Below are 24,621 nucleotides of genomic sequence, written 5' to 3'. Positions count from 1 at the left end.
GTCAGTTCCATTCCCATCTGGAGAGCCAAGGCCATTCAAAAGGCGCTAGACTTATGAGGATCAACCTACACTGATCCTGTTTTATTGATTTATTACAATTTAATCTAGTGTATTGATTTATTCATTATTTGTTAAGCCCTTCCTATGTGTCAAGTACTTTTCCAAACACAAGAGTAGATATGAGTTAATCAGGTTGGACCCTGTTCCTGTCCCACAAGGGGCTCACAGTCTAAGAAAGGGAAAACATATTGAATCCTTATTTTATATTGTTACATTGTGCTCTCCCAAGTGCTTAATACTGTGCTTTGCACACAGCAAGCACTCAGTCAATACAATTGATCGTTTTTCAGTTGAGGGAACAGAAGTACAGAGATGTTCAGTTACTTACCCAAGGTCACACAGCAAACAAATGACAGAGCCAGAATTAGAACCCAAATCCTCTGATTCCCAGGCCTGTCCCCTTTCCACTGGGCCACGTTTTCTCTGATAAAGCCCTGGTCTGCATAAAACCATAACGTTTGGCCTACCCACCACAAAGTTAGCAATCAGCATTCCCCTTTTAGACTGTGAGCCCACTGTTGGGTAGGGACTGTCTCTATATGTTGCCAACTTGTACTTCCCAAGCGCTTAGTACAGTGCTCTGCACACAGTATGCGCTCAATAAGTACGATTGATGATGATGAGGTAGACCACCTCCCAGAATCAACTGACTTGGACCTCTGAAAACAAGTCCAAAATGGATTGGACCAGAGGCTACCAGCACTGTCACTCAAAAGGCTCCATATCTTACTGCCCTGCACCATGTAGGTAGGGCTCATCATGCCCGTTCATTCATTCATTCATTCAATCGTATTCATTGAGCGCTTACTGTGTGCAGAGCATTCATTCATTCATATTTATTCAGCATTTACTGTGTTGCCAAATATGTGTCACTCTACCTTACCCATTGGTCTTCCAGGGAATGCCTTGCCTGCCTATCAATGGTATTCATTCATTCAATTGTATTTATTGAACGCTTACTGTGTGCAGAACACTGTACTAAGTGCTTGGAAAGTATAATTCAATGACAAATAGATACAATACCTGCTCTCAACGGACTCACAGTCTAGAAGGGGAGACAGACATCAAAACAAGTGAACAGGCATCAATAGCATCAATATAAATAAATGGAATTATATATGGATATATATATATATACATGTCATTAATATGAATGATCAGAATTATAATTATGTACATGTATATATATACAAGTGCTTTGGGGTGGGGAGGGGGCAGAGCAAAGGGAGTGAGTCAGGGTGATGGGGAGGGGAAGGGGAGCAGAGGAAAAGGGGGGCTTAATCTGGGAAGGCCTCCTGGAGCCTTCAGTAGGGGTTTGAAGTGGGGAAGTGTGATTGTTTGGTGGATTGGAGGAGGGAGGGCATTCCATGCCAGAGGTAGGACGTGACCTGGGGGTCGATGGTGGGGCAGGCGAGAACAAGGAACAGTGAAAAGTTTAGCACAAGAGGAGCAGAGTGTGTGGGCTGGGACTTAGAAGGAGAGAAGGCTATTGAGGTAGGAGGAGGCAAGGTGATGGAGAGCTTTGAAGACAATAGTGAGGAGTTTTTGCTTGATATGGAGGTTGATAGGCAACTGCTGGAGAGTTTTGAGGAGGGGGATGACATGCCCAGAAGTTTCTGTAGCAGATAATCCGGGCAGCAGAGTGAAGTATAGACTGAAATAGGGAGAGACAGGAGTTTGGGAGGTCAGAAAGGAGGCTGTTGCAGTAATCCAGTCGGGATATGATGAGTGATTGTACTAAGGTGGTAGTGGTTTGGATGGAGAGGATAGGGCGGATCTTGGTGATGTTGTGAAGGTGAGATCGGCAGGTTTTGGTGATCAACTGGATATGTGGGCTGAATGAGAGAGCAGAATCAAGGGTGACACCAAGGTTGTGGACTTGTGAGATGGGAAGAATGGTGGTGCCGTCCACAGTGATGGAAAAGTCAGAGGACGGGGCTTGGGATAGGAGATAAGGAGCACAGTCTTGGACATGTTTAGTTTTAGTTATTCATTGAGAGAAATAAATTAGTAGAGTACACCTGAAGGAAAATTAACACTCTCTGCTCTCCCGAAGCTTACAGTCTAAGGAGGGAGACTGATGGACATAAATTATTTATAAACAGTGGGAGCAGGAGGAAGAGCCAGGATATAATAGTAAGAATGTCAGGATGAAATGGCCGAATAAATAACTGAATATACTTAAGATCTGGGGTTGGATATGAAATTACAATGGCTGTTGGATCGCTACAGCTGGGCATGTTGGTGATTAATTAGGGAAGGCTTTCTGCTGGAGATGGAATTTTAGAAGGGCTTTGTAGATAGAGAGAGCTGCCCTTGGGCAGATCTGAAGGAAGTTCCAGGTAGGTGAAACAGCCAGGGCAAGGAAATGGAGGCAAGAGAGTCAAGAGCAAGGTTCAGTTATATTAATGTCTGTTTCCCCCTCTAAATTGTATGTTCATTGTGGGCAGGCATCCTCTCTACCAACTCTATTAAATTGGACTGTCCCAAGCACTTAGTCCAGTAAGCACTTGATAATTACGATTGATTGGTGGATTGATTCAGTGAGAACGTTAGGTTGGAATAAATGAAGAATGTAAATTGAAGGGCAGCAGGTGAGGAAAGTCGATATGTGATATTCATTCAATCGTATTTACTGAGCACTTACTGTGTGCAGAGCACTGTACTAAGCACTTGGGAAGTACAAGTCGGCAACAGGTACAGATGGTCCCTGCCCAACAATGGGCTCACAGTCTAGACAACGGGCTCACAGCCTAGACAGAGAAGCAGCGTGGCTCAGTGGAAAGAGCCCGGGCTTTGGAGTCAGAGGTTGTGGGTTCAAATCCCGGCTTCGCCAACTGTCAGCTGTGTGACTTGGGGCAAGTCACTTAACTTCTCTGGGCCTCAGTTCCCTCATCTGTAAAATGGGGATGAAGACTGTGAGCCCCACGTGGGACAACCTGATCACCTTGTAACCCCCCAGTGCTTAAACAGTGCTTTGCACATAGTAAGTGCTTAATAAATGCTATTATTATTATTATTATTATTATTATTATTATATGGGGAGAGCTGGTGGACTGTCTTGAAACCCGTGGGAATGTGTTTTTCTTAATGTGGAGGGAAAGGGTACCTTTCTTCTATCTTTCAGTTCCAACTCATAATGCAGCACTCATATAAAGGAAAGACTTGCTTAGTCCCAGTTTTACTGCTCATTTCCAAGACTGCCCTGTGTTGTGCTGACTTTTTTTGCTGGCAATGTCTGGTTCCATGTTTGCTTTTTCCCCCTTATCCTTCCAACACTCAAAAACAGCCTCTCTGTGCTGGATTAAATCTGGATTAATTAGGAACCTCCTTTTAACCAAGATGAAGCCATATCTTTCTCCAGATGACTGCCTTCTGGCCCACACCAAACATCTGAAACCAATACTAGCAGAATGGCAATTTCCATTTCCTAATGGATCCCCAAAGAAAAGTAAATTGCCTTTGGAAATCTTCTCTAGTAGAGAATATCCCAAGAACAGAAATTGGGAACTGCTTTGGATCACTATTTCTTTATTTTAATGGTATTTGTTAAGTGGTTACTATGTGCCAGGCAGTGTACTAAGTGCTGGGGTAGATACAAATTAATCAGGTTGGACACAGTCCATGTCCCATATAGGGCTCATAGTCTTAATCCTCATTTTACAGATGAAGTAACCGAAGCCCAAAGAAGTGAAGTGCCTTGCCCAAGGTCACACAGCACACAAGTGGCAGATCTGAGATTAGAACCCAGGTCCTTATGGCTTCCAGGCCCATACCCTAATTGTACTTTCCAAGTGCTTAGTACAGTGCTCTGCACACAGTAAGTGCTCAACAAATACGATTGAATGAATAAATACCCTATTCACTAGGGCACTCTGCTTCTCCTCACTACAAGGCTATAATCCATTTGTATGAAAATGTTCATTCTTTTGTGTTTCATGATGGTTGGTGCACTTTGCACTGCTACTCATTATTTAGGTGAAATCCTTCAAGATGGTATGATAAGCAAGCAGTATATAATGGCTATTGATTGATTATTTCATAGTTGAAATTACTAGGTCCCCCGAACTTCCAACCAAGGGGCGGCACCAGGGAAGAGAGAGGCGGGATTTGTTCCCCAGGGATGGGTACACACGGTTTTCTCCAAATGCTACGTGGCTCTGTTGGGGACTCTCCCTCAGAATCCCTCTGCCACCCCTCCAGGAGTCAGAGAAGAGGCAGAGGGGCCAGGGGGATGAAGGGTTTCCTTCTCTGGACCAGGGGGTTGAGCGTAGGCGGGGGCTGCGTGGGAGAAGGGGGACAGGCAGATGTTTTCAATCAATCATATTCTCTGAGTGCCTACTGTGTGAAGAGCACTACACTAAGTGCTTGAGAGAGTACAGTAAAATAGAGTTGGTAGATATGTTCCCTACCCCAAGCAAGCTTACAGTCTAGAGCGGGAGACTGACATTAGCCAGTCAGTCAGTCGTGTTTATTGAGCCCTTACTGATGATAATGATGATGATAATGGCATTGTTAAGCACTTACTATGTGCAAAGCACCGTTCTAAGCGCTGGGGGGGATACAAGGTGATCAGGTTGTCCCGCGTGGGGCTCACAGTCATCATCTCCATTTTACAGATGAGGTAACTGAGGCACAGAGAAGTTAGGTGACTTGCCCAAGGTCACACAGCAGACATGTGGCAGAGCCAGGATTCGAACCCATGACCTCTGACTCCAAAGCCCATGCTCTTTCCACCGAGCCATGCTGCTTCTCTGTGTGCAGAACACTGTATTAAGCACTTGGGAAAGTACATCATAACAATAAACAGGCACATTCCCTGCGAACAGCGAATTTACAGTCTAGAGGGGAAGACAGACAGTAATATTTAAATAAATAAATTTCATATATAATAATAATAATAATAATGGCATTTACTAAGCGCTTACTATGTGCAAAGACTGTTCTAAGCCCTGGGGAGGTTATAAGGTGATCAGGTTGTCCCATGGGGGGCTCACAGTCTTAATCCCCATTTTACAGATGAGGTAACTGAGGCCCAGAGAAGTTAAGTGACATGCCCAAAGTCACACAGCTGACAATTGGCAGAGCCGGGATTTGAACCCCTGAGCTCTGACTCCAAAGCCCGTCCTCTTTCCACTGAACCACGCTGCTTCCCCATAAAGCCCACAAGTACAGTCGTTTTTTTCAAATGGGATTCTTTTAAGCACTTATTATGTGCCAGGCACTGTACTAAGCACTGGGGTAGATACAAACTAATTAGATTGGATGCAATCCATGTCCCACATGGAGCTCACAGTTGTAGTCTCTGTTTTACAGTTGAGATAACTGAGGCACAGAGAATAATAATAATAATAATAATAATAATACTGGATTTAACCACTTACTATGTGCCAAGCATTGTTCTAAGTGATGGGGTATATACAAGGTAATCAGGTTGTCCCACTTGGGGCTTAAGGTCTTAATCCCCATTTTCCAGATTTGGTAAATGACGCCCAGAGAAGTGACTTAATAATAATAATGGTATTTGTTAAGCGCTTACTATATGCAAAGCGCTGGGGGGATACAAGGTGATCAGGGTGTCCCATGTGGGGCTCACAGTCTTGATCTCCATTTTACAGATGAGGGAACTATGCATAAATGCTGTTGGACTGCAAATCCAAGTTCAAGGGCAGCACAAAAGGGAGTGGGAGCCCTTCTTATCTTCCTCCTCAAAGCAGGAAAATGGTGCAAAACCAGCAGCTCTGTTCCAACTCCTAGGAAGCTTTGTGCCACCTGAGGGCCTTCTTCACATTCATCAGCATATAGCTTTGACACCTGTCTACATGTTTTGTTTTGTTGTCTGTCTCCCCCTTCTAGACTGTGAGCCCGTTGTTGGGTAGGGACCGTCTCTGTGTGTTGCCGGCTTTTACTTCCCAAGCACTTAGTACAGTGCTCTGCACACAGTAAGCACTCAATAAATACAGCTGAATGAATGAATGAATGAATCAACCCAGGCTCTGAAACAGTGGCCGGGGTAGGGGAAGCAGGAAAGCACTTGTGGCTCCTCACCAGACCTAGGGCTCTCTGGCCCTGGCCCTAGGGCAGGTGGAAGAGACAAAATGAGAAGGCTAGTGATTGTTTAGTTTTGTATTTTCATTTAAAAAACTGACAAAAAATAATCTCCTGAGGCCAGTCATTCGCTCCTGTTTTAGGATTAACCGGGAGAAGCGATGCTATAATGATCATAGTTCAACCCCGTCTTCTGAGGAGACATAGATTTGATAAATAAATCAATTGTATTTATTGAGAACTTTCTGTACACAGAACACTGTACTAAGCACTTGGTAGAGTACATTATAATAATATAATAGACACATTCCCTACCACAATGAGTTTATAGTCTAGACACTGTAATATGACCAAATGCCTTGTATGCAGATCAGTTCCCTGGTGGAGACCCCCTGTGAATACAGAACTCTGTGTTTCTGACCTAGAAGAGTAGTAATAGCATTTTTTGGTGCCCAGTCTGTGTATTGCACTGTATTAGGCACTGAGAAAGTATAGAATAATGGAATGACCCATCCCCTGCACATAAGGAGTTTATAAAACTATTTAGAAGTAGAACGGTCAAAAATAAATGACAGACCTATAAACAGGAATGCTAAAGAGGGTGGAAATAAAAATTTGGTTGAAGAGCATGTTTTGTATATCAATAAAGGATGTAGAATGTTGGCTGTGGGCAGGGAATGTGTCTGTATATTGTTATATTGTACTCTCCCAAGTGCTTAGTACAGTGCTGTGCACATAGTTAGCGCTTAATAAATACGATTGAATGAATGAATGAATATAATTGGCTGACTTCAGTATGTTTGTCTATCAATCATGTCCTTTTAACGTCAACAGTAAGCGCTCAATAAATACCACTGAATGAATGAATGAATATAATTGACTGACTGACCCCAGTACGTGTGTCTATCAATCATGGCCTTTTAACGTCAACAGTAAGCGCTCAATAAATACCATTGAATGAATGAATGAATATAATTGAATGACTGACTCCAGTATGTGTGTCTATCAATCATAGCCTTTTAACATCAACGGGAAATATATAGTGATGCAAACTGATTCCTGTATCTTTGAAGTAGAACAAATAAAATACACTTTAGCATCCATATATATATATATATATATTTGGATTCTAATTCATTTTTAAAAGTACTGAGAAACTTACCTAAATGAATGGTAGTATTTTGTTTTGAACTAATAGATGCTCAGATACTCTGAATCCCACTACATATAATAGATCTGACTACATTCTCCTTAAAAGTATGAGAAACTTACCTAAATGAATGGTAGTGTTTTGTTTTGAACTAACAGACTCTCAGATACTCTTAATCCCACTAGGTGTAACAGATATGACTATATTCTCCTTAATATGAAAAGAAAGAACTGGCATTGATGTGCACAGAAAGATTTTTTAGAAAAGTGATCAGGGCAATAGAGTGAAGTAAGGACTGGAGTGAAGAGAGATAGGATGCAGGGAGGTCAGTGAGGAGGCTGATGCAATAATTAAGTCAGGATAGGACAAGTGCTTAGACCAGTGTGTTAGCCATTTGGATGGAAAGGGAAGGGTGGATGACTGGAAAGGTTGTTAAGGAAGAACTGAAAGGATTTGGCAAAATCAGTGAATCAATTATACTTATTGAACATTTACTCTGTGGAGAAAATGGTACCAAGTGCTTGGGAGAGTCCAGCATAACAGAGAAGCAGTATTGCCTAGTGGGTACAGCACGGGCCTAGGTGTCAGAAGAACCTGGGTTGTAATGCCGGCTCTGCCACTTGTTTGCTGTGTGACCTTGAGCAAGCCACTTCACCTCTCTAGGCCTCAGGTACCTCCTCTGTAAAATGGGGACTAAGACTGTAAGCCCAAAGTGGGGCAGGGACTGTGTCCAGTCTGATTAGCTGTATCTATTCCAGAGCTTAGTATCATGCCTGGCACATAGTAAGCACTTAACAAATTCCAGAAATAAGAGGGTTGGTAGAAACATTCCCTGCCATAGAGAGAAAGGTAGCTGACTTGGGAAAAATGAATGATACTGGTTTTATCCATAGTTATGGGAAAGCCTCAGGAAGAGAAAATGTGGGTGGGAAGATGCGTGACCTTTTTTTTTAAATGGCATTTATTAAGCGTTTCTTGTAACTGCAGAGCTTGGGTCAGCGTGCTATCCATAGATCCTTGCACAAATAGGTTGATTCCATATCAGTCCTGCCTCTCATTTTTTTTTCTATGTCTATATTAGTCAATGTGGTATTTACTGAGCGTTAACTGTGTACAGAACCCTCTATGAGGTGCTTGGGAGAAAACAATACAAGGGAATTGGTAGACACATTCCCTGCCCACAGTGAGCTTATATCCCAAACTTCCCACAGGCTTTGAGCTGGAAGAGTAATCCCTCTCCTGGTTTCTGCCCACCAAGCTGGTCTATCTGCTGCAGTGGTTTTAGCAGTCTCCTGAGACTGGGTTCCATTGTGTCTTTCAAATAACATTTCTGCCCTCTGGGATTTGTATTGACCCCCTTTCAGTTACTTCTTCAGCAGCTGCTGTTATTCCATTCTCCTCACATGTTCCAATCAATCCATCAATCATTCAATAGTATTCTTTGAGCATCTGTTGTGTGCAGAATACTGTACTAAGCCCTTGGAAAAGTACAAGGCAGTAGAAATGAGAGATACTCTCTCTGCCCTCATGGAGCTTACACTGTAGTCAGGGAGAGCCACAGAATAAATTACAGGTAAGGGAAGCAGCAGAATTTTATGATATGTACCTAGGTGTTGTAGTGTCTGGGGTGGGGTGAGTATCAAAGTGCTTGAGTGATTTGGACTCAAGTGCAGTGCAGAAGGGAGGATGGTAGGATGTAGAAAGGCTTCTTGGAGGAGGAGAGGTGAGGAGAGATGGAGGAGAGATGAGGAGCAACATGGCCTGGTGGAAAGAGCATGGCCTTAGGCATCAAAGGACCTTCATTCATTTATTCATTCAATCATATTTATTGAGCACTTACTGTGTGCAGAGCACTGTACTAAGGACCTGGGTTCTAATCCCAGCTCCACCACATCTGCTGTGTGACTTTGGGCAAATCACTGTTGAATATGAGCTGGGAGGGAGTTTCAGGTTGGAGAAAGGATAATATTTAATAATATATATTTATTAGTATTATATTATTATAATTATAATATATAATAATTATTGTATATTATATAATTATTATTGTTATTATTATAGTATTTAAGTGCTTACTATGTTCCAAGCACTGTTCTAAGTACTGGTGTAGATAGATACAAGGTACTCAGGTTGTCCCACATGGGGCTTATAGTCTTAATCCCCATTCTATAGATGAGGTAACTGAGGCACAGAGAAGTTGTGACTTGCCCAAAGTCTCGCAGCTGACAAGTGTCAGAGTCAGGATTAGAACCCATGATCTCTGGCTCCCAAGCATGTGCTCTTTCCACTAAACCACACTGCTTCACTGAACAAGAGGTCAAATCCAAGAAAAAAGTCGTTGAGGTAGAGTAAGAAGATTGACATTAGAGAAGTGTGTGGGCTGGGAGTAGTGCTACTGTGAGAATTTAGATTGGTTAAAAATAGCTCTTCCTCCTCTTACCTCACTTCGAGTCCAAAGCTTGCTACTAGGAAAGGGGACTCCTCTCCTGTTCCTGTTATGACCCAGGAACTTTATAAGACTTCCCAATGGAGATGTTCTAGAAGCAAGAGGAAGTGCCTAATTGCAGGTGAGATGAGGGGCAGGACTAGAGAAATAGATTTGGGAGGTATCCACGTAGAGGTGGTAGCCAAAGCCAGGTGAATTGATGAGCTCCCAGAGAGAGTGACTATGAAACGAGGAAAGTCTAGGACCTTCTGTAATCAAGCTAGTGCCAGAGGTGGAGGCAGGAAACGAAACTGAAAATCAATATGTTGTCATTTCATTTGAGAAACAAATGATCCATTCCACATTCACTGAAGTGTAAAGCACCACAAAGTTGATAAGCTGATACTAAACAATTGGATCCAAAAGCAATACACAGAGGATGTGAGCGTGTGTGTGTGTGCAGTTTCCACTGCCTTTCAGTCCGAGCCATTCATTTTGGAAATTCCAGGCTACCCTGAAGTTTTGGGGGAAAGCCCAACATTGTGGACATCCAATGGAAACGCTAGCAGTGAGGATTCTACCAGGGCTCTCCACTGGTGACTACGTGTACAGATCAAATGGGGGACAGACCACAGGCATGCAGAGATGAAAAATCTAGGGAGTGAGTCAGAGAATGTCTTTTTATGAGCTAGGAGGTATTTTTATGGTGCAGGCCTGATGTTGGGTCTCTGATGTTGGGAACGCAGACTGAAAACAGCTGGGCAGTACTTTGTGTCAGTTGCCATAGCAACTTGATACATTTGTCTCATGTCATTTGATCACTTTGGGAGCTGGATTGCCTCAATGTGGATGTTTGACTTTCGGGATTACTCTGTGCGGTGATTACGTCTGTTTAGCTGGGTTCCCGGGATTACATTGTGCAGTGATTACATTCGGTTTGGGAATTTGGATCCTGGGATTACACAACATGGCTGTACCTTGGGAACTTTCCTCTCAAGATTACCTAGCCCTGCCATTCCATTCCCAGCACTGAGGACAGAGTTCCAGGTGTGCTCTGCAGGACTGATTGCTTGATATAGGGGCTGCAAAACTGAACCTTGCTAAATGAAGTTTTAGTGCATGTTTGGATTCTAAACCTCCATTTCCCCCTTTTTCCTCTTACTCCTTCTCCCCTTCCCTCCTACAACCAAAAATGCAATCTTTGGGGGCCCAGCGTTCTTGGTCTCAATCCAAAAGTGATTTCTCTTAATTGGAAAACTGAAGATTTAGATTTCTGGGCAGGTAGCAATAAATATATTGGTCCCATTTTAAGAACTGCAAAAGTATTTCCAAATGCTATTAAATGGCTCCAAAATGGATGAACTTTCAGGGTCAGTGGGAGAGAGAGGCTCTCCTCCTTCACACTATGCACAATTTCGATTTCAAAAGAGGTTAGTAGGTAAGCAATTGGTCCTGGATTCTCCTAAATTCTCTAATAGGGAATTGGCATATTTCCCCCTCCATTGTGTAAAGAGAAATGGCCAACGGCTTCCCAAATTAGCTAGGCACAATGGCCTCACCCCCAAATATTTCAGGGCAGAATGGCAGAAGATCCAAGCAAAGCAAATACCTCTTTAAAAACTTAGACCCCTAAGGTGCAAATTCTCCATGTGACTCATTGCCTTGGAGAGAGAATCTCCTGGATGATTTCTGGGAAGAAAAAAACAAAACAAAACAACAAAATACACAATGAAATAATGAAGTTAGAAGCAATGGAAAGATGGCTTTTGAGCGTGCGCAGGATGTAATTTCATGACTGTCTAAAGTTACACGGCTGTTTCTGGTACTGGGGAGTTTCGTAAACACAAAGTATTGTTGTTTGATGGCAGCATAGCTGTGGTTTTCTGCTGGTATTCTTATGCGGAGGTGGATAGCTACATCCTGACTTTTCTTCCCCTTTTCTTCTTCACTCTTTCAATGGGTGTAAATAAATAATAAAACAAACAAACAAACAAACAAACTTCACAGTGAAAATCTTTTCTGTTTTGGTGAGCTGCACAAAAGTCAGAGAATGCAAGCTTCTCGGGGTAAATTTTAATTTTCCAGGTTGCATAGATGTAGTTTTTTTCCAGAACCAGTTAGAATTTCAACTACACTTTTTCTAATGTGCATCACATGAGAGGAAGATTCTGGATTAATTAGTATTGTGAGAACTGTAACAGTTGTGTTTCATCCTGTGTGTGAATAATTGTCAACCGTCATGTTCAAACTGACATTTTTATTTTTTCTGCTTATTTAGTTCACTTCCTCTGGGGGAAATTCCTCCCCTTTTGCAAAAGGACCTGGTAACTTTGCTATTTGGCAAGGATGGGAGTAATTAACCCTGATACATATCTGGTTATTTGTTAGACCCCAAAAAAGTGAAATATCAGGAAGCTAAGTGAAATGGTAGCCAGGTTATTAGTGCCATTTGAGAGTAGGGAGAAATTATTCCAATTTTCAGAGTGCCTGATGTTAGACTGTAAATTCGATGTGGGCAGGGAACACCTTTGCCAACTCCATTGTATTATACTCTCCCAAGTGTATAGTACAGTGCTCTGCACATAGTAAATGCTCAATAAATATCTTTGCTGTTGCTGTTGCTTCTGCTGCTGCTTCTGATGATGATGTTAGCAGAAATAGTTTAGAAAACATCTTTAAACTGTCATAATAATAATGATGGCATTTGTTAAGCACTTACTATGTGCCAAGCAGTGTTCTAAGCACTGGGGGAGAGACAGGGTAATTAGGTTGTCCCACGTGGGGCTCACAGTCTCAATCACCATTTTACAGACGCGGTAACTGAGGCACAGAGAAGTTAAGTGACTTGCCCAAGGTCACACATGTGACAAGTGGTGTAGCCGGGATTAGAACCCATGACCTCTGACTCCCAAGACCGGACTCTTTCCACTGAGCCGTATTGGTTCTCTATCAGATGGTCATCACCATCATCTTCACCACCAAAAGCTTTTGTTAAATGAATGTCGGCAACTCTTGGCTCTTTTATTGGTCCATCTTCAGCTCATGAGATTTGGTCATCCCTAACCGCTGTTATGCCTCTACCACTTGCTTAAGAGTCCCTCTTTCATCTGGGATGACAGTGGTTTCACCTAAAATTCAGTGCAGGTTTGGATGGGGCCCCATAGTTGTTGCGGTGAGGAAGAAGAGTCCACAGTAAGTGCACAATAAATAGCATTGATTGATACTATTATTAGTAGTAATAAGAGTAATAATGATACCCCTTTCAGGGTTGCACCTGAAGAGTTTTCAGTATCCTACCAGTCTTGGCTACAGGAGGGAGAGTCTAGCACGGGCATACACATTTGATTCCTAGCTTGGGCAGTGGCTAGTGAGTGGAAGGCAATCTGCTATAAGTCAAAACACACCCATGCTTGGCAGCAGCGGCGTGAAAGAGAGTCGAGAGTGGAGACTCGAGTTTATTAATTCATTCTTTCAATTGTATTTATTGAGCGCTTACTGTGTGCAAAACACTGTACTAAGTGCTTGGGAAGTACAAGTTGGCAACATATAGAGATGGCACCTACCCAACAATGGGCTCACAGTCTAGAAGGGAGGGACAGACAAAAAAACAGAACATGTGGACAGGTGTCAAGTTGTCAGAACAAATAGAATTAAAGCTAAATGCACATCATTAACAAACTAAATAGAATAGTAAATATGTACAAGTAAAATAGAGTAATAAATCTGTACAAATATATATACAGGTGCTGTGGAGAGGGGAAGGAGGTAGGGCGGGGGGGTGGGGAGGAGGAGAGGAAAAAGGGGGCTCAGTCTGGGAAGGCCTCCTGGAGGAGGTGAGCTCTCAGTAGGGCTTTGAAGGGAGGAAGAGAGCTAGCTTGCAGATGTGTGGAGGGAGGGCATTCCAGGCCAGGGGGAGGATGTGGGCCGGAGGTCGACAGTGGGACAGGCGAGAATAAGGTACAGTGAGGAGGTTAGCGGCACAGGAGCGGAGGGTGCAGGCTGGGGTGTAGAAGGAGAGAAGGGAGGTGAGGTAGGAGGAGGCAAGGTGATGGACAGCCTTGAAGCCGAGAGTGAGGAGTTTTTGCTTGATGTGTAGGTTGACAGGCAGCCACTGGAGATTTTTGAGGAGGGGAATGACACGCCCAGAGTGTTTCTGCACAAAGATGACCCGGGGAGCAGCGTGAAGTATAGACTGAAGTGGGGAGAGACAGGAGGATGGGAGATCAAAGAGGAGGCTGATGCAGTAATCCAGTCGGGATAAGATGAGAGATTGAACCAACAAGGTAGCAGTTTGGATGGAGAGGAAAGGGCGGATCTTGGTGATGTTGTGGAGGTGAGACTGGCAGATTTTGGTGATGGATTTGATGGGAGGGGTGAACGAGAGAATGGAGTCAAGGATGAAACCAAGTTTGTGGGCTTGTGAGACGGGAAGGATGGTAGTGCCGTCTACAGTGATGGGAAAGTAAGGGAAAGGGCAGAAGGAGGCAGTGGTAAACCACTTCCATATTTTTACCAAGAAAACTCTGTGCATACACTACCAGAACAATTGTAGATGGAGAGCGGGGCATTCTGGGGGAGATGTGTCCGTGGTGTCGCTATGGGTTGGAAACGACGCAATGGCATGAGACAAGACAAGTAATAATGATAATGGGTCAGAGCTGTACAAGTTTGGTTGTCTGGAGAAATTCACTGAGGTTATTGGTGAATTTCTCAGAATTGGCTGGAGTTCCTTTAATTCTTTGCCCAGTCACAATTGGGATGATGTAGAGCTTGGTGGTGGGTCCAGTTCTGTTCAAAATTTTCCTCAGTCTTTGCTTGAAGATGTAGAGAGAGCTAGTACAGTGCCTGGCACATAGTAAGTGCTTAAACAAATGCCATTTAAAAAAAAAAAACAAACAAAAACTGTGTACCAGAAGATGGGCAAGTGTTCGTGAATCTCTTCACTTAGGCCTAGTGACAATCAGTCAAGGAACAACAAGCATCTAGAAGGGAAGTGTTTTCCAAATATTATATATAAGCTTTGAAGGAGAATGGTCAACAGGAATGATTGGGGGAGCAGTGTGTCTGTTCTTTGTCTTCATGTGCTCAAGTACGGGTTTCAATCAATCGATTAATCAGTAGTGTTTATTGAACGCTTTGTGTGTGCAGAACACTGAAGTAAGTGCTTGGGAAAGTACGGTATAATAGAGTCGGTAGACATATTCCTTGCCCAGTGAGCTTGCAGTCTAGATGGGGAGACTGACATTAATATAAATAAATACATTATGAATAGGTATATAATTTCTATGGGGCTGAGGGTGGCTTAATAAAGGAAGCAAATCCAAGTGCAATGAAAAAGGGAGTGGGAGAAGAGGAAATGAGGGCCTAATCGGGGAAGGCATCTTGGAGGAGGTGTGCCTTCAAGAAGTCTTTGGAGGTGAGGAAAGTGATTATCAGTCAGATATGAAGAGGGAGGGCATTCCAGGTTAGAGGACATAGGCATGGGGTTGGCGGTGAGATAGGCGAGATCAAGGTACTGTGAGTAGGTTAGTATTAGACGAGTGAAGTATATGGGCTGGGTTTTAGTAGCAAATCAAGAAGGTAAGGTAGGAGGGGGCAAGGTGGTTGAGTGCTTTAAAGCCTATGTTAAAGAGATTCTGTTTGATGTGGAGGTAGTTGGGCAACAACTGAAGGTTCTTGAGGAGTGGGGAAACATGGAATGAATGGTTTTATAGAAAAACGAACTGGGCAGCAGAGTGAAGAATGGATTGGAGTGGGAAGAGACAGGAGGCAGGGAGGTCGGCAAGGAGGCTGATGTAATCAAGGCGGAGTAGGATAAGTACTTGGATTACATGGCAGCAGTTTGAATGGAGAGAAGAGGGCAGATCTTAGTGATGTTGTGAAGGATTAGAATTTAGGACCTCACAGCCCTCTCCTTCTACTACTAGTTTATGCAGTGCGGCTTCCCTTATTGGAAATGTTTTATTCAAAAGTTTGACTGAGAGCCAATCAGAGATTACATCTCTGAAAGCATTTTCTCTAAACTTCGCTAATTATAGCAGGAGAAGAAGCTAGAGACATTAATCAGAAGCAAAACCTAAAAAGGGGAACTCTAACCTGGTATTCCAGAGTAATAGTAGTAGTATTTCTTGAGTATCCACAGGAAAAGATTCCATATAATAATAATAATAATAATAATGGTATTTGTTAAGCATTTACTATGTGCCAGGCACTATACTAAGCACTGGGGTAGATACAAACTGATCTGGTTGGACACAGTCCCTGTCTCAAGTGGATCTCACAGTCTCAATTCCCATTTTACAGACGAAGTAACTGAGGCACAGAGAAGTGAAGTGACTTGCCCATGGTCACACAGCAGACAAGTGGTGGAGCTGAGATTAGAGCCCACAGTCTTCTGATTCCCAAGCCCATGTTTTATCCTCTACACCAAGTCCTTGGCAGGGAGATTTCAGACAACTGTTTCAGTGGATGCAGCTGAAAGATTCAAATGCCATGCTAGTTATCAGGAAGATGGGGAGGCAGAGATTCCTGTTCTTCTTGACTCAGGATGCTGGGAGATTAATCAAGAAGTCTTGTTGGAGAATGGGACACCATTCTTTCCCTGACAGGCCTGCCAAATATCTAGCATCTCAGCCTTTAGTGATTTAAGATGGACATATTGTCTTGTCTTATGCAATCAAGTCATCTCCGACCCATAGTGATGCCATGGACACATCTCTCCCAGAACGCCCCACCTCCATCTGCAATTGTTCTGATAGTGTATCTGTAGAGTTTCCTTGATCAAAATGTGGAAGCGGTTTACTGTCGCCTTCTCTCACTCAGTAAACTAGTCTCCTTCCTTGATTCTCTCCCATGCTGCTGCTGCTGCTGCCCAGCACAGATGAATTTTGACTTGTAGCGGATTGCCTTCCACTCACTAGCCACTGCCCAAGCTAGGAATGGAATGGGTAGGCCTCTGCTTGACTCTCCCTCCTGTAGTCGAGACTGGTAGAGTACTGGAAACTCTCCAGTTGTGTCTCTGAGAGGAGGAAGATGGACTTATACCAGGCTAATAATCACTAGATTGTAAACTCAATGAAGGCACAGATCACATCTACCAAGTCAATTGTGGTTTACTCACACAACCGTTTAGTATAGTGCTCTGCAGACAATAAGCACTTTGTTAATACAACTGATTGACTGGTTCCTCCCTCTTAGATTGTGAGTATTGTGAGGAACAGGGAATCTGTCTGATCTGATTATGTTATATCTACCCCAGTTCTTGCACACTGTAGCTCTGCTGTATGACTTTGGGCAAGTTGTTCGACTTCTGTGTGCCTCAGTTGCCCTATATGCAAAATGGGGATTCAATAACCTGACCTCTCTCCTTTCACTCATTCAATTCGTTCAATCATATTTACTGAGTGCTTACTGTGAGCAGAGCACTGTACTAAGTGCTTGGGAAGTACAGTTCAGCAGCAAGTAGAGACAATCCCTGCCCAATCTGGGCTCACAGTCTAGAAGGGGGGAGACAGACATCAAACCAAGTAAACAGATATCAGTAGCATCATTATAAACAGAATTATAAATATAGACAGATCATTAATAAAAATGAATATAATTATAATTATATATGTATATATATATATACACAGGTGCTGTGGGGCAGGGTGATAGAGGAAAGGGAGTGAGTGGGGGCAATGGGGAGCAGAGGGAAAGGGGGGCTTATTCTGGGAAGGCCTGCTGGAGGAGGTGAGTTTTCAGTAGGGATTTATTTATTCAGTAGGTCTCCTATTTAAACTGTGGGACAGGGACTGTGTCAAACCTGAACTTGTATCTACTATGGCACTTAGTATGAAGCTTGGCACATAGAAACTGCTTAACAAATCTCAGTAGTAATAGTAGTATGTTATTATTACTGTTATAATTATCATTGGATCTACTCCAGTGCATACCACAATGCTTGCCCTACAGCAAATGTTGAACAAATAGAACAAATGTTATTATTATCATTACTAGTAGTAGTAATAAGCAATTAATGCTATCATTAAAAAGGTGGAACTTTTCAACCTAACAACTAAAAAATTTAAATTGGAGAAACAGTTTTGCAATTCCAAGAGATTTCTGCCTTAGAGGAAATTTAAATTTGAGGCATTAAAATATCAACATACACATGGTATTTGCTGATAATTATAATAATGATGATAATAATAATGATGGCATTTATTAAGTGCTTACTATGTGCAAAGCACTGTTCTAAGCACTGGGGAGGTTACAAGGTGATCAGGTTGTCCCACGGGGGGCTCACATCCTCATTTTACAGATGAGGTAACTGAGGCCCAGAGAAGTGAAGTGACTTTCCCAAAGTCACACAGCTGACAATTGGCAGAGTCGGGATTTGAACCCATGACCTCTGACTCCAAAGCCCATGCTCTTTCCACTGAGCCACACAATTATGGATTGCAACCACTGAGACCTAGTCAGGAGGTAGAATGGACTTAACGCATATGTGAGAAAGCTTACCTTTCATTTGTTTTCTATTGAGACTTAATAGAAATCACAAAACTGTAGAGCATTCCAGTACAAAATGTAATAATCCAAAATAAACCTTTATTTCCAAGCATGTTGTACCTTCTAAATATGGGAGATAATAAACCATAATTTAGTAGTGCTGAATTTGAGAAATTTACAATGGATTAAAAGTTTCTACATGCTTGAGATACCTTTAGTCAAAGAAGTTAGTAGAAAATGAAATAATCAAAGTATTGTTCACTCAGCAGAATATTCTGAGTAGGACCCCTATTTGGCATTATTAAATTTCTGAACTGTTCCTCTGACAATAGGATGATTCCCAGAAGAGTGAGTACTTGGGAAGAAAGTTAGAAATAGACTTCCAACAAATTTGGAAATGAAATAAGTGAAGAGGATGTTTAATAAGAGACAGGATGACAAGAAAATGACGCTCTGGGCATGTCACTCCCCTCCTCAAAAATCTCCAATGGTTGCCTATCAACCTTCACATGAAGCAAAAACTCCTCATTCTTGGCTTCAAAGCTCTCCATCACCCTGCCCCCTCCCACCTCACCTCCCTTCTCTCCTTCTCCAGCCCAGCCCACACACCCTGCTGCTGTGCCGCTAACCTTCTCACTGTGCCTTGTTCTCGCCTGTCTTGCTGTTGACTCCAGGCCCACATCCTACCTCTGGCCTGGAATGCCCTCCCTCCTCACAACCGCTAAACTAGCTCTCTTCCTCCCTTCAAAGCCCTACTGAGAGCTCACCTCCTCTAGGAGGCCTTCCCAGAGTGAGCCCCACCCTTATCCTCTGCTCCTCCTCCCCTCCCCACTTCCCCCACTCCCTCCCTCTGCCCAATCCATTTCCCCTCCCCACAGCACTTGTGTATATATTTATACTATATATAAATAATACTAGTATACTATTAGTATACTATTAGTATATTAGTATACTATTAGTATACTATTAGTATACTAGTATACTATTTATACTATTGTGTATATATTTATAATAGTACATATTTATTACTGTATTTTATTAATGATATTTTTGTGTCTATAATTCTATTTTGATGGTATTGACACCTGTCTACTTGTTTTGCTATCTGTCTCCCCCTTCTAAACTGTGAGCCCGTTGTTGGGTAGGGACTCTTTCTATATGTTGCCAAATTGTACTTTCCAAGCATTTAGTCCATGTTCTGCACACAGTGCTCAGTAAATACAATTGAATGAATGAATGAAAAGCTGTGGTATGATAGATGCTATGAGCCCATCTCTTGGGATTCCCCTTCCCCTAATTTCAGGCACTAAAGCTATGAGCCCATCTCTGGGGATTCACCTTCCCACTATTTTCAGGCACTTAAATTACGAGCCTGTCTCTGAGGTCCTTGCCTAGTTCAGCCTCCCTGCAGGCAACTAACAAAGGCTCATACCCTCTAACCCACGCGATTCGGTTGGCATTGAGCGCCAAAGGATCCCCATCAATGTTTTGGCCCAAGACCCAATTCAGACTCCATCATGAAGCCAGGCCTAGACTTTATTCAGGCACTCAATGACAAGTTCAAAGTGAAACCAAATCACTACTGAATACAGCAAAAAACTTTATTCAATTCTTAATCTAATTGAAGGGGTAAACACATGCACACACACACCCATACAAATATGCATAGCTATTCATCTGACTGTTTGCCCCAAATTCAGGCAGACGGTCTCATGCCAGAGGATTTCAAGGAGTCCAGCTGGCTCTTGATGGCTGCTCTAATTTGTGATTTCTGTGAGTGGCAGCCTGGACTCCTGGACTTGTTTAGGTTGTTGGGCTGCAAATTTTAGGTGGTACAGCCCCCGTGGCCATGTTCTTAGATCATGGTGGCAGACCTTGTTCGTGACTCATGGCAACCTCCTTGTTTCGGTTGTTCGGCCGCAATTCTTAGGTGGTACCACCCCCAGGAGTTAGGATCTTCCCCCTTTTATTCTTACTAGCCAGGATAAAAAGTCCGTATTGGCTGACCCGGGTGTCATAGTAGTTCCTAATTTGCTGTTTTGGTGGTTGATACTGGCCCATTACTGCATAAAAAAGGGAGGGAAGACTATCTCCCCATCCATGCCCATCCTGCCGGCTGGTTTCGAGCTAATCTGTGCTCATTCCTTCTGTCCTGAGGCAAAATAACATGTGTATGCATTAGCGACAGATCCAGCCTTCAGTGATGTTCAGGTCATTTGCCTAGTTCCTTCTCCAATTCCTTCTTCAGTGTTGTTGTTCACAGGGTCAAAAAGCAGTCACTCGTAAAATGGCTTCTTGACCAAGAAAATGGCTTCCCATGGGCACGCTACAGCAGAATTTATCATAGTGTACTTAAATTAAAGTAGGGCATTACATTTAAGTGGATGAGTGAAAAATATCATAAGGGTAGGGGGCTGTCATTATGTGAGAAGTGGCACCAATAATAACTGTGGAATTGGTTAAGCAATTATTATGTGGCCTAGTGGAAATACCATAGGCCTGGGAGTTAAAAGACCTGCTGTGTGACCTTGGGCAAGTCATTTCTCTGTACCTCAGTTCATGCCTCTGCAAAATAAAGATTCAAAACCTATTCATTCATTCATTCGTATTTATTGAGTGCTTATTGGGTGCAGAGCACTGTACTAAGCACTTGGTAAGTACAAGTCAGCAACATATAGAGACGGTTCCTACCCAACAACGGGCTCACTGTCTAGAAGGGGGAGACAGACAACAAAATAAAACATGGAGACAGGTGTCAAAACTGTCAGAATAAATAGAGTTATAGCTATATGCACATCATTAACAAAATAAATAATGTAGTTAATATGTACAAGTAAAATAAATAGGGTAATAAATCTGTACAAATATATACAAGTGCCGTGGGGAGGGGAAGGAAGTAGGGCGGGGGGAGGATGGGGAGGAGAAGAGGAAAAAGAGGTCTCGGTCTGTTCTTCCTCCTACTTAGACTGTGAGCCCCACGTGGGACCTGATTATCTTGTATCTACCCCAGCGCTTGGCACACAGTAAGTGCTTACTGAGTACCACAATTATTATGTACCAAGCACCATACTAAGCATCGGGGTAGATATAAGTTAATCAGGCCGGATACAGTCCCTGACCCTGATGGGGTAATCAAAGTAGGAAGGAGAACGGATATTGACTGTCCATTTTATAGATAAAGAAACTGAGGCCCTGAAAAGTTAAGTGACTTACCCAAAGTCCCACAGCAAGCTCAATTAAAGGCTAAAATTGAAAGGACCCCAAAATAGGGAATTGGAGAGTCCTGTAACTACTACTGTCTCCGGATAATACAATATTAACAGCAGACATGGACAATAACATTTTAGGGAAAATAATAATAATAATAATAATGGCACTTATTAAGCACTTACTATGTGCAGAGCACTGTTCTAAGCACGGGGGAGGTTACAAGGTGATCAGGTTGTCCCACGGGGGGCTCAGAGTCCCATTTTACAGTTGAGGTAACTGAGGCACAGAGAAGTTAAGTGACTTGCCCAAAGTCACAAAGCTGACAATTGGCGGAGCCAGAATTTGAACCCTTGACCTCTGACTAAAGCCCATGCTCTTTCCACTGAGCCATGCTGCTTCTCTAGAAAACTAGATACTAGGAAGATGAGTGAGGTTTTCCATCCCATATTATGCTGGAGTTTACGTGGAAGCATAAAGAATAATGACAATATCCAAAACAGGGATGGATAAGATGTTTTAGTAATGTTGGTTAGTATGAATAGATGAAAGACCAATTAGTATAATTTTAATCATTATTATTATGGTATTTATTGAGGACTTATTATTTGCCAAATCACTGTGTTATGTGCTGGGGTAGATTAAGACAATCAGATCAGACAGTCTGTGTCCCACACAGAGCTCAAACTGTAAGAGATAGGCAGAGCAGATGTTTTACTCCATTTTACAGATGAGAAAATTGAGGCCCTGGATGGTCAAGTGACTTTGCCAAGGTTACATAGAAGGCCAGTGGCTGAGCAGGGATAATTAATCAATCAGTCATATTTATTGATCATTTACTGTGTGCAGAGCACTGTACTAAGCTCTTGGGAGCATACAAGTGAGGTGGTAGACATATTCCCTGCCCACAAGTCCTCAAGTAAGCTCATTATGGGCAGGGAATATGTCTGTTTATTGTTGCATTGTACTCTCCCAAGTGCTTAGTACAGTGTTCTGCACACAGTAAGTCCTCAATGAATACAATTTAAAGAATGAATGAATAAGCTTACAGTCTAGAAGCTTAAGAAACCAAGTCTCTTTTTTCCCAGCCTACTTAGGCTGTGTGACTCCAGTGGGACAGGAATTGTGTCCAATCTAATTATACATTGTATCTACCCCATCACTTAGAATGGTCCTTGGTACATAGAGAAAACTTAATAAATACAATTCCCGAAGTCCATTCTTCTCACTCGTCCATGGTGCCTCCTCGATATTTCAATAAAGTATCCTGGTGAAATGTGGAAAGTTTCTATCACCTATTTTTATCATCCAAGGTATGTATTTTTTTTTTATTCCAAGGGAAAAATGCCAAAGTGATCATGTTATGCCTTTAAGAGTTAGGAAATTTACAGAAGCAAATACTATGTACAGGAATACACAGCTGAGAATAAAGAGAAGCAAAAGACCATAAGTTTAAAACTTGTCTAGACACCAATTATTTGTTGTTCGACAATCTGCCTTTCCCGCCTTCAATATCAGAGACTAATTAAAATCCTGTCACTGAGCTGCTGGCAGGTGGGACGGAGGAAGAACTCCCTATGGCTGGGTCTTCCTCATGTTGATGAGCAGTGTTCTTGACTTTCTCTCACCTACCCTTACCTTCCCCGCCAGTGGAAGGGTATAAAATCCATCCTTTTGCACTGCTACAATGTCTTCCTCCCTGTAAATATGGAGTGGGAGTCGAGCTCTTGGGAGCGTACAAGTGAGCTGGTAGACATATTCCCTGCCCACAAGTCCTCAGGTAAGCTCACTGTGGGCAGGGAATATGTCTGTTTATTGTTGCATTTTACTCTCCTAAGTGCTTAGTACAGTGCTCTGCACACAGTAAGTGCTCAATAAATACAATTTAAAGAATGAATGAATGAGCTTACAGTCTAGAGGGTTATATTTATATTTTATAAAATATAAAATATTTTATATTTTATCAAAATATAAAAACGGAAGGTAGTGTGACTGCATATTTATGTTTTCAATGTACATAGGTCTAATTGACATTTTGGGATTGTATGGGAGGATGGGGTTTGGTGTCAACAAAAGGAAGGTGAACTCATTCACACACGTGGCTCTCTAACATCAAATATTTTAAATATTTTTGAACCTGGATATAAATATATGTGTATGCCATATATATTTTATTATATAGATATACATCCAGGTTTTTGAAATATTTATAATGTTTGCTATTAGGAGAGCCATTCATCTGGTTTTCAGATGGCCTGTCCCCTGTCTGGAACAGATTTGGCACCGGACGCCTTTAGACCTAGCAGAAAGAGAATGGGCTTGGGAGTCAGAAGACCTGGGTTTTAATCTCTGCTCTTCCCATTGTCTGCTCTGAGACCTTGGGAAAGTCACTTTACTTCTCTGTGCCTCAGTTACCTCATCTGTAAAATGGGGATTAAGACTATGAGCCTTATGTGGGAAAGTGACCCAATCATCTTGTGTCCACCTCCGTGCTTAGTAAAGTGTCTGGCATATAGTAAGTGCTTAACAAATATCATTATCATTATAATTACCGTTATTACTTATATTTCCAGCATTGGAGCTCCCGCGTCCAGAATCTGGAGCTCAGAAACAATGGCTGGGTTCCAAGGGATCTGGGAAGAATGTGATGAAAATGTAGCAGGGCAGGAGGGGGCTAGAGCATCTTGGAGACGTGTTCTACCTTGGGGAAAAATTGAGAGGACTTCCAGAAAATGGTGTCCGTCCCATAATTTGTGTCACCCACTTCTGGAGTACAGTGTTGCTGGCCTCCCTAATCTATGTTGATATGAATGTTAGAAGTGTTGGGTTTGGAGGGCGGGGAGGGTATGGTGTTGAGGAGCAAGCTGTGCCATTTGGGGTTAATTTTTGCACAGTTCTATGAGCATATGGACACTGAATAATAATAATAATAATAATAATGATGGCATTTATTAAGCGCTTACTATGTGCAAAGCACTGTCCCCTTCTAGACTGTGAGCCCACTGTTGGGTAGGGACCATCTCTATATGTTGCCAACTTGTACTTCCCAAGCGCTTAGTACAGTGCTCTGCACACAGTAAGTGCTCAATAAATATGATTGACTGACTCCACGGGGGGCTCACAGTCTTAATCCCCATTTTACAGATGAGGTAACTGAGGCACAGAGAAGTGAAGTGACTTGCCCAAAGTCACACAGCTGACAATTGGCGGAGTTGGGATGTGAACCCATGACCTCTGACTC

General features: G+C 42.6%; 1 protein-coding gene and 1 non-coding gene across 2 annotated transcripts in view; one reads left to right on the top strand and one right to left on the bottom strand.

Moving 5' to 3' along the window:
- HPSE2 (heparanase 2 (inactive)) overlaps positions 1 to 24,621 on the top strand; it is a 709,452-nt gene that overhangs the window by 399,672 nt on the left and 285,159 nt on the right. The gene's annotated exons all lie outside the window — the stretch shown is intronic.
- Positions 16,574 to 16,711, bottom strand: LOC119926046. Its single transcript, XR_005449963.1, has one exon. It is a non-coding gene; the product is annotated as a small nucleolar RNA SNORA7 (small nucleolar RNA).

Source organism: Tachyglossus aculeatus, chromosome 3 (genome assembly GCF_015852505.1).
Source record: "Tachyglossus aculeatus isolate mTacAcu1 chromosome 3, mTacAcu1.pri, whole genome shotgun sequence".
Lineage (NCBI taxonomy): Eukaryota > Metazoa > Chordata > Mammalia > Monotremata > Tachyglossidae > Tachyglossus > Tachyglossus aculeatus.
Note: the sequence above shows the minus strand (reverse complement) of the source record. Positions and strands in the feature narration are given on the sequence as shown.